At 33.8% G+C, this 8,836-nt stretch overlaps 1 long non-coding RNA gene across 17 annotated transcripts; it reads right to left on the reverse strand.

The window, feature by feature from the left end:
• Nucleotides 1–2,987: 2,987 nt before the first annotated feature.
• LOC111904232 (uncharacterized) lies at nt 2,988–6,909 on the reverse strand. 17 transcript variants are annotated; one of them, XR_006185279.2, is made up of 6 exons: nt 5,543–6,909; nt 5,291–5,414; nt 4,844–4,906; nt 4,245–4,546; nt 3,341–4,125; nt 2,988–3,237 (listed from the first exon to the last, which is right to left on the reverse strand). It is a non-coding gene; the product is annotated as an uncharacterized LOC111904232 (long non-coding RNA). The 17 variants fall into 17 exon arrangements; XR_006185277.2 differs by having other exon boundaries at nt 2,988–4,125; nt 5,543–6,510; nt 6,615–6,908; XR_006185274.2 differs by having other exon boundaries at nt 2,988–4,125; nt 5,543–6,523; nt 6,615–6,908.
• Nucleotides 6,910–8,836: the final 1,927 nt, after the last annotated feature.

An 8,836-nucleotide genomic window follows, 5' to 3' on the forward strand; every position in this document is an offset into this window, starting at 1 on the left:
TCAACCTGAAAGCGAGCCCAAAAACAACTTGGCAGATATTGCTGACATGACGATGGAGACGTACAAGAAGAGAATTCGTGAGGACACCGGTCCAGGCCTTGTGCAACCCAAAATTCCCGCTACCGCAAACTTTAAGCTCAAGGGACACATTCTTTTCGCACTAAAAGATATCTCATTCTATGGAAATATCATGAAGATGCATACAAACACCTCGAGGAAGTCAATGACATTGCCGATTATTTCAATATTCCTAATATACGAAGAGAAACAGTGTTGTTAATAATGCTTTTGGTCACTTTCAAAGGAGCGGATAAATATTGGTTGAATGCACACCCACTCGGTGCAATTACAACATGGGCACAAATGCCTGAAGAATTCATACAATAATTTTTCCCACCATCGAGACTTAAGAAGGCCATAACCAATTTTGAGCAACAAGCGGGGAAATCATTATATGAAGCATGGGAAAGATATAAGGGATTACTAAGAAATTTTCCCAAAAATGATCTTAATGAGCAACAAGAAGTATCTATATTTTATGATGGGGTAAATGTGACGACAAGGAAACTCCTTTTTTCTTAAGGACCTCTCAGAAAGAAGAATCCCACTACAATTAAAGATCTAATAGAATAGTTTCCGAACCATTCAAGGGAATACCACAACCCTCGACAAGTCGAAGTAAAGGGAATAAAAAATGGTGCTTCGGAAGACATGGCGACAGTTTTGGCAATGCTAAATAACATGGATAAACGAATGACGAAAATGAATCAATCCATACATGTAATACATATAGGTTATGAAAATTACAAATGGTTCACACTTAACCAAAGATTACCATCTAGACGAAAATGGGAATAGAAAAGTTCAAGTTTGTTATTCTAGTGGAGACCAATTTGATGAAGATTGGAGAAATCCAAGGAAAAAATGGTTGCCATATGAAGAATACAAGAAGCAAAAAGAAGAAAAATATCGGCAAACTGGACGGGGCTTCTTCCAAAAAGAACAACCACCACCCGAGAAGAAGGTGGACTTTGAGTCAATGCTTAATAGGTTCATGGAGACTTCTAAAAAATGACACGATGCAACTGATTTTACCGTTAGAAACCAACAAGCTTCCATTAAAAATATTTGAGACTCAACTTGGGCTATTAACTAGACTCGTTAGTGAATGATTACCACCTAAAATTCCCGATCACAAACCGCAACCACATGTCATGGCCATATCCACTATAGAATTCTGAATTTTTTGAGGCGTTAGATGAAGACACAAAGCAGAATGATCCACGACCGAAAAGAAAGAATATTAACAAAAAAAATGAAGCTGGTGTTCAGGTCTCATGACGTGAGGACTACATGCTCACGTCGTGGGCAGGGTTTGGGATGAAAATTTCTTCGTTTATCCAGCCATATCAACCGCTGTTACCGTTTCCTTCTCAAGAAAAGGCATAAGATATTTATCTAGAAAGCCAAGGATATTCCAATTAATACCCCATTTATTGAAGCATTAGCCAAAATTCCCAAATACGCAAAGTGTATGCAAGATCTCCTCGACACTCGCCAACAATTAGAGAATACTTCCAAGGTGGTTCTTAGTGAAAAATGTTCAACGGTAATTATGGAAGGAATACCAAAGAAAATGGGAGATCCTGGATTCCTTATTCTACCATGTGAGTTTGGAAATAACATGAAGACATTTGCCTTAGCCGATTCTGGAGCTAGTATAAAATTAATGCGTTAGTTGTTTTATCAGAAGCTTAACCTTCTAGAAATTGAAGACCACAAGGATGAAACTTCATATGGCTAATCGTCTGGTGACTCGTCTTCGAGGCATAATTGAATATATATATATATATATATATATATATATATATATATATATATATATATATATACTAGCCGTCGACCCGCGTCAAACGTTGGGTGGGGTTTTTTTCAGAAATTACTTTGTATATAAGATTAGTGTTTTTGCGCAAATAGTTTACTGCACAAACAATTATCAATAAAAGTTATAATAGTAGAAACGAAATTAGAAAGAATTAAAAGTGAAACGTTGAGATTCTTTAAAAATGATATGAACACATGATTGGCTTGATCATTATGTGACTTTAGTTGTAAAATTATAAACGATAAAACAGAATATGCAATGCAATCAAAATCCAAAGGAGAGCGATCTGACCATTGTATAAGGTATGTATACTTACTTTTTTGTCAAGGGTTCATTTTTTTCTACTATAAGACTTATTTTGATTCTTTAATGAAACCTATAAAATCAGGCATGTTTCTTTTATAAAAATTATTTGTTTTTTTATGGAAAAGGAAGCAAAATGTTTTTTGTTATAAAACTTAAATTTTTTATCATTTTTTTATTAAAATGTGTTTATGTTATAAATTTATAAATATGATTTTGTTATAAAATTCAATAAATATGTTTTTGCTATAAAAAAAAAAGAATTTCTAAACATTATATTAAATGTTAACATATTTTATTGGAGCTGTGATGCATTTGAGAAAGAAATATCATAATGCTTAAAATTGAGAAGAAGCAAGAAAAATTTTTATTATGAAAAATGTATATCTATGAAAAATCAAAAAATGAAAATGAAATCAAAGAAAGTGCTTATGCTTATCAAGATGAACAAAATGGAATTTCAGTTATAACAACGAATAGCATTGCTATACCCGATATACTTTTAATAGTAATAAAACAGAAGTGGACTTGGTAGAATTACATTGCTATTTGTTGCACTTTTAACATGAACATCCGTTATCACCAAGTTGCCATATCTCAAAGATTTTACTTTGTTAACTGTTTAGCACCTAATCAATTGAATAAGCCCGATATTAAGTGAGTCATGCTGCCATGATCCCCTTAAACAATCTTTAATTATTCAACCAAATTGTGACTACTAAATGAAGAACGAAATGAAAGTCACATAATATTTTGAAAAAGGTTGTCAACAAAAACGTCAAATGTATAATCAAAGCACTAAAGGAAAAAATAGCAGCTTACTTTCTTTTATTTGTTTATTAAACCATGTTACTTTAATTTCTTTCTATTACAATGCCTTAAGAAAAAAATAGAAATAAAATGTTGCAACAGAAAGAAATGGAAGTAGAATGCTATAAATAACACACAATTAAATGAAAGTAGGGGGCTATAGCTCAACTTAATTGTGTCATTGCTAAAATGTTGCAGCATGTACGCAAACTTGTTGTGACATTCTTCTTTTAGGTTTTCTGCAAATAAAAAGGCTGAAATTTAGAAAAATAATAACAAAATAAAATAATGAGTGCATAAAGGCATTAATGACATAGAGCATGTGATCAGAAAGATAATAACCAATTAGCTTTAAAAGGAAATCCATTACCATCAAGCTTTGCGACACCTGTGTCAACATTGTTCACAAACAAAATAGTTTTGGTCAATAGTTAAAAGACAATCCCCTGTTTATTCCCTTTCTTAATCAAATAAGCAATGTAAACAAAGAACAAACAACCATGAATATTAGAACTAAAGCTAAGTAGGCTCTTCAAATAAATGAAACTTAAAAGAGATGCATGTAGCCTAGGCGGCATCTGTGATATGAGGTGCATTTACCAAGGATAACATTAGTATAGAAATATGCTCATGGATCTTTTCTTTTTATGTAAACCTACTTATATCATGTGTGCTTCAATAAATAGAACCAAGGCAACATGAACCCTAATAAAAAAAACCTTAAGCAACTATTACCGTATTTTTTTTGGTTTCACCACAAATCAATAGCAACATAAAAGGGCTTTTAAAAGGGAAAAAATATACTTGTAACTCCAAAATACTCGGAGAAAACGGGTTACCTGGACAGACAGATAAAAATCATAGATAGTTAGATTAGTCAATTTTTTCATTAATCAACATATTGAAGGGGACAGAAATTAGAGCAACATATGATAAGTCCGAAAGGGAGAAAGACTAATAGAAAGAGAGAAAGATAGTAGAATCCAATACACAGACGACAGAGATTCTTCACAGTTCACATTTCCAATAGATAAATGCTTGTATAGGACTCACAATTCACAGTTGTAAGGTGACAATGGATATTGTTTCATCATTTTTTCTTCCTCACATGTCACCTTCACATGGACCTGACAGAAGTTGGCAGCAAAACAACAATGAGGCAATATACATAAATATATCAACGTGAAAAATATAGAACATGTTATCAGTTAAATTAAAAAAGAAAATACAGAGCATGAATACTAACACATATAATTGGAACTTGGTGTCTAATGTACGACTAATAGCTATATCATCAACTTGTATTAAAAATGGTTGAATAACATCCTATATCTGTTATGCAACTTTGTTATGTCTCGTCTTCTTTAAGACTATGGAAAACCAATTGGCACAAAATTCAATGCTTTCAGGAGTATGTGCTTAGTCTAAATAAAACACCAAATCACCATGTGGACTTTGACTGTCACGCACTTGTTAAGAAATAATCTGAGCCGTTCCTTGTAGATTTGTTGTTGTTTATCCCTTTGATGAATTGATCAGACAAACAAACTGTATGCAACCAGAAAAAACATTAGGAATTATTTTTTTAAGGATTTAATGAACCTATGCCACCAAATACTACACACATACATGCAACTACACTAAATTTAAAGATTATTATAACCTGCAAAAATAGCTCCAATGGTAGAAAGTGTTTCTTTTTAAAAAGAGATCATCCATATGATAATAAAGAAATACAAAGTTTATTCATTACTCATTAGTGAGTGAAGCAAGTGTGTCACTATTTCCAGAAATCAGCAACAAATGAAAGCATGTCAAGGCCCGCAAATAGAAAGAATACCCTACCACCACTGGAGAGATTCTTGGTTGTCTCGGAACCGTTGGTCTACAAGAAGCCATTTTCATCGCCTAAAAGAACATGCCAAGCTTGGTTTCATCAAAATCGTTCAAGTGCTAAAACAATTGAAACAGATACTTGAAAGTGTACTGCTATTTCTTGCATTTAAGCCAAACCTTAAACTTTCCATTTGCATACAGCCACTTACACCATACACACCAGCCTAAATTCATTTCTTTCTACAATAACTTTAATCTTCAATCCTTGTACTTTAAAATTTATTTATTCTTAGATAGATACACACCATGCCACACCACACATACACACATAGATTTATGATTATGAAAATCAGAACACAACCACACACATACACAAACATAAAATTATGATTTTGAAAATCAAAACTGAATTATGATTTTGAAAATCGGAACGTATAAGTATAGTATGTGTAAAACCTGCTATATTCGTAATGGCATTTGACAAAGCATGAGCTAATGAAACATCCTTTCAAACACCAAACAAATCCTCTCCTAAAAGCAATTTTTTGGAACTTTTCCTTCACCGTATCTAAATCTGAAACTGCAACTCAATTATCACCCAATTTAATCAATCAATCCAAAAAAAAATTGCAGGTTTAGGGCACAACAAAATCATTAAATCATGAAATCAGAATAAAACTCTATAAATAGCGGCTATTATCGTATTACCTAAAAATTTGTTGTCATTGTTTGTGGTGCCTTCATCACCTGCTCCGGGATTCATATTTTGTTCATCCTCAGTGAACGGAACCATTTTAAAAATTCATGTAGTGAGGTTCACACAATAAAGATGAATACAAACAGGTTAACAAATCTTTTACTTTTTTCCTATGTAAATTCGATTAAAAATAAGGATTTGGGAATGATCCTCCAATAAAGAATAGGATTCTGAAGAGACAACAATGGAGATGGCATATTATGAATTCACCTTTTCTTGACAAATCATTGGGGATAAATTTAACGTCACGATGGAAAGGGTTAGAGAGAGAGAGAGAGTGGGTTTTTGAGGAAGGAGACGGGTAACGATGATAGATGAGTATACACACAGCTCGAGGTATGGGGTTCAGAAAATTGATCAATTGATTAAAATCAAACTCGTTAGAATATTTACCTCCTGGTTTGAGAAAGATTTCTTTTAAACCTTTTGAAACTATTATTTGTGAAATAGATTCCTCTTGCTTCTTGATCAATTGCTCAATACACATGTGTTCGTCAGTTGTATACAGATAAATGCAGAGAAGGTCGAAGGCAGCCACAAACAAATACATATAAAATTAGACTTAGAGCTCATAAAAGTGATTTGCTCGTTCTTCCAATGTTTCAACAAAAAAAACATAAAAACCCACAAATCAAGAAATCCAAATGGTTAAACAAAAGATAGGGCCAATAATCATTATGTTCTTACCTACATTTGGGCGGATAAACAGAGAGGGTCGAGAACTGTAATTGAGAAATGATCATAACTTTGTGGATCAGAGAGTTGAAGAAAAATGTTGAAAAATAGCAATGCACCTCATAGCTCTATGAATCAAATCAAAGCCCCTTCACCTCACAGCACGATCGACGATGCTAGAAAAGAGAAGGAGGCAAAATATTATCCGACACCACTCCCTTCTTTTCTCTTATACCTAGCATACCTTCAAATCAACTCTAACAGATGATGGTGAACATCAAATAAATAGATGAAAACAAATAAACACACACAAAGACAGGGAAAAAAAGAACGAAGAAACATACATACGGTAATGGTAGAAGCTAGGGTTTTGAAGAGATTATGTCGATGGTGGACCCTCAAATGTGCAATGGTGGCATTGATGTTGTCGATAAGCAATTCACTTTAGGGTTAGGGTTTCCGGTGTGCGATGGTGGCGTTGATGGTGGCAGTGAGATAGAGTTGGTAGTAACCGAGGCTACAGGAGATTGAAGAGAGTAAGGAGGGAAACGGAAGAGATGTGGGAGAAATGACGGCTGATGGGAAGATATTAGGGTTTTCCAACATTCAGACGAAGAAGTTAAGACCATGATGATAAGTGTGTGTATATTGTAAGCTTAATAGATTGTACATGGTGTTATAAGAGTTATACCTCTAAATTTCAAGAAATATGCAATATCTTTAATAATATAGTAAAGATATATAGGTAAAAATTGGAAATTTTCTATTTATAATTGACTTTGTGGTGATAAACATGAAAGAGGATGAAGATCTTCCTATTATCCTTGGACGCACATTACTTAATACTGTGCATGCCTTGTTAGATGCTCGTGAATCAAAGCTCACCTTGCAAGTGGGAATGGAAGAGATGACATTCGGAGTCGAAGGATTTGAGAAGTCTAAGATTCAAAATGATGTGTTCTTTATGGATAAATAAAATGATCTTGAAGAGTTACATAAATTAACGGAAGAAGAGGTCCAAACAAGAGAAAAGCCTAATGAAGTAATCAAGCTCTCTAAACCAAGAGCCTCAATCCCAATGATCTTTGAGGTATTTGCCTTTATTACACCAAAAATACAAGATGAAGAAGAGATTTGTGAAAGTGAAGAGCTAAGTTCAAGTGATGATGAGGATGATAAACAAGGAAAGGATGTAAATGTTTCCAGAATGGAGATAGACAATAAGGACTAGCTAAACACCAACTAAAGAACTCATATGATGACGAATCCAAAGGAGTTAAAAGAAAGCACGAGGCATTCAACGTTTAACAAAAAACTATAAGAACGCATACATAAGACGCATTCAAGCTTACAAGAGAAGGTGAAAGGAGAAAAAAAGAGAAAAGGGAGATCCCACACCGAACCACAACAAATTAAGGTAAGAAAGAGTTTGACTCACGACTCCATAAAAAGAATCGTTTCTTAGAAGGAAATCCGAGCCCGCTTTGCATTTTCATTTTTATTAGTTTTGCATTTTCATTTAAGTTTTAAGATAAGTCATCATAGTCATTCTTTTAGGAAAGGTAATAAATCAATTCGTTGGATTAAATTTAAGAGTGGTAAGAATTTTTTGAAGGGAAAAATATAGGTTTCTGGTCAAATTTTCTTGAAACCTCAATGTGGGATTAAGTACCACGATGTGGGAAATAAAATTATCATGTTTTTTTCAATCTGTTCAAAACTCACAATGTGAGAGCTATTGCTCACGAAGTAAGCTTTAAAAACATGGAGGGGGGCAGCCTCTTGAAATGACTCACAAACATTTGACTTCCATCTGTTTAAACCCAATCACAAACGGAAAAAGACATCAGTCCCCACACTTCGATTTTCCACTAATTTTCTTCAAAGTTTTCTCAATTTCGTGTTCCATCTTTGATTTCAGTAAGATACCCATACTTTAATCTTGCTAGTTTTACTAATTTTTTGCATTTAAGGTTAGGGTTTGTTCTTAAGAGGCAAACGTCGAAATTGGTTATTTTATTAGTGAATTTTTTGCTGCATGTATGGTTATTAGACTTAGAATCACAGCCTAAGGAAACCCCAACATCGATTTCAGTTCGATTTGTCCTCATAATAACTAATTGCAGTTTCGGCGTCACACTTTTGCCACGATGTGAGCTTCTTATGCTTACAATGTGAAAACTAAGAACTAAGTTTTTTTGTTTTCTATTATCTGTTAATCTTTGGTGTTTTATGGGTTTGTTTGTGGTTAATTTTAGAAGTATCATGGGAGCAAGAAGGGAAATTCCCCAAGAGTAAGAAAATGTTGATGTTTCTAGCCTACACCCGCTTTATCAATTCCTATAAAGTGTTACACATTCGATGTTGAACAATTACTTGAACCAATTGGGTTGGCTATACCATAGGGAGTTTTCTCTAACACCCGTTATTGATTGGTATTGGCTTAATGGGGTTGGAATGGTAGAAGAGCTGGAAAGATATTAGCAAAAGCAATATGGGGGAGATAGGTTTACTTATAGATGTAATGGGTAGCGCAATCTTTTCTTGATTCAAGGGAAGGGTTTTAGGGA

This window comes from Lactuca sativa, chromosome 7 (assembly GCF_002870075.4).
Source record: "Lactuca sativa cultivar Salinas chromosome 7, Lsat_Salinas_v11, whole genome shotgun sequence".
Taxonomy (NCBI): domain Eukaryota; kingdom Viridiplantae; phylum Streptophyta; class Magnoliopsida; order Asterales; family Asteraceae; genus Lactuca; species Lactuca sativa.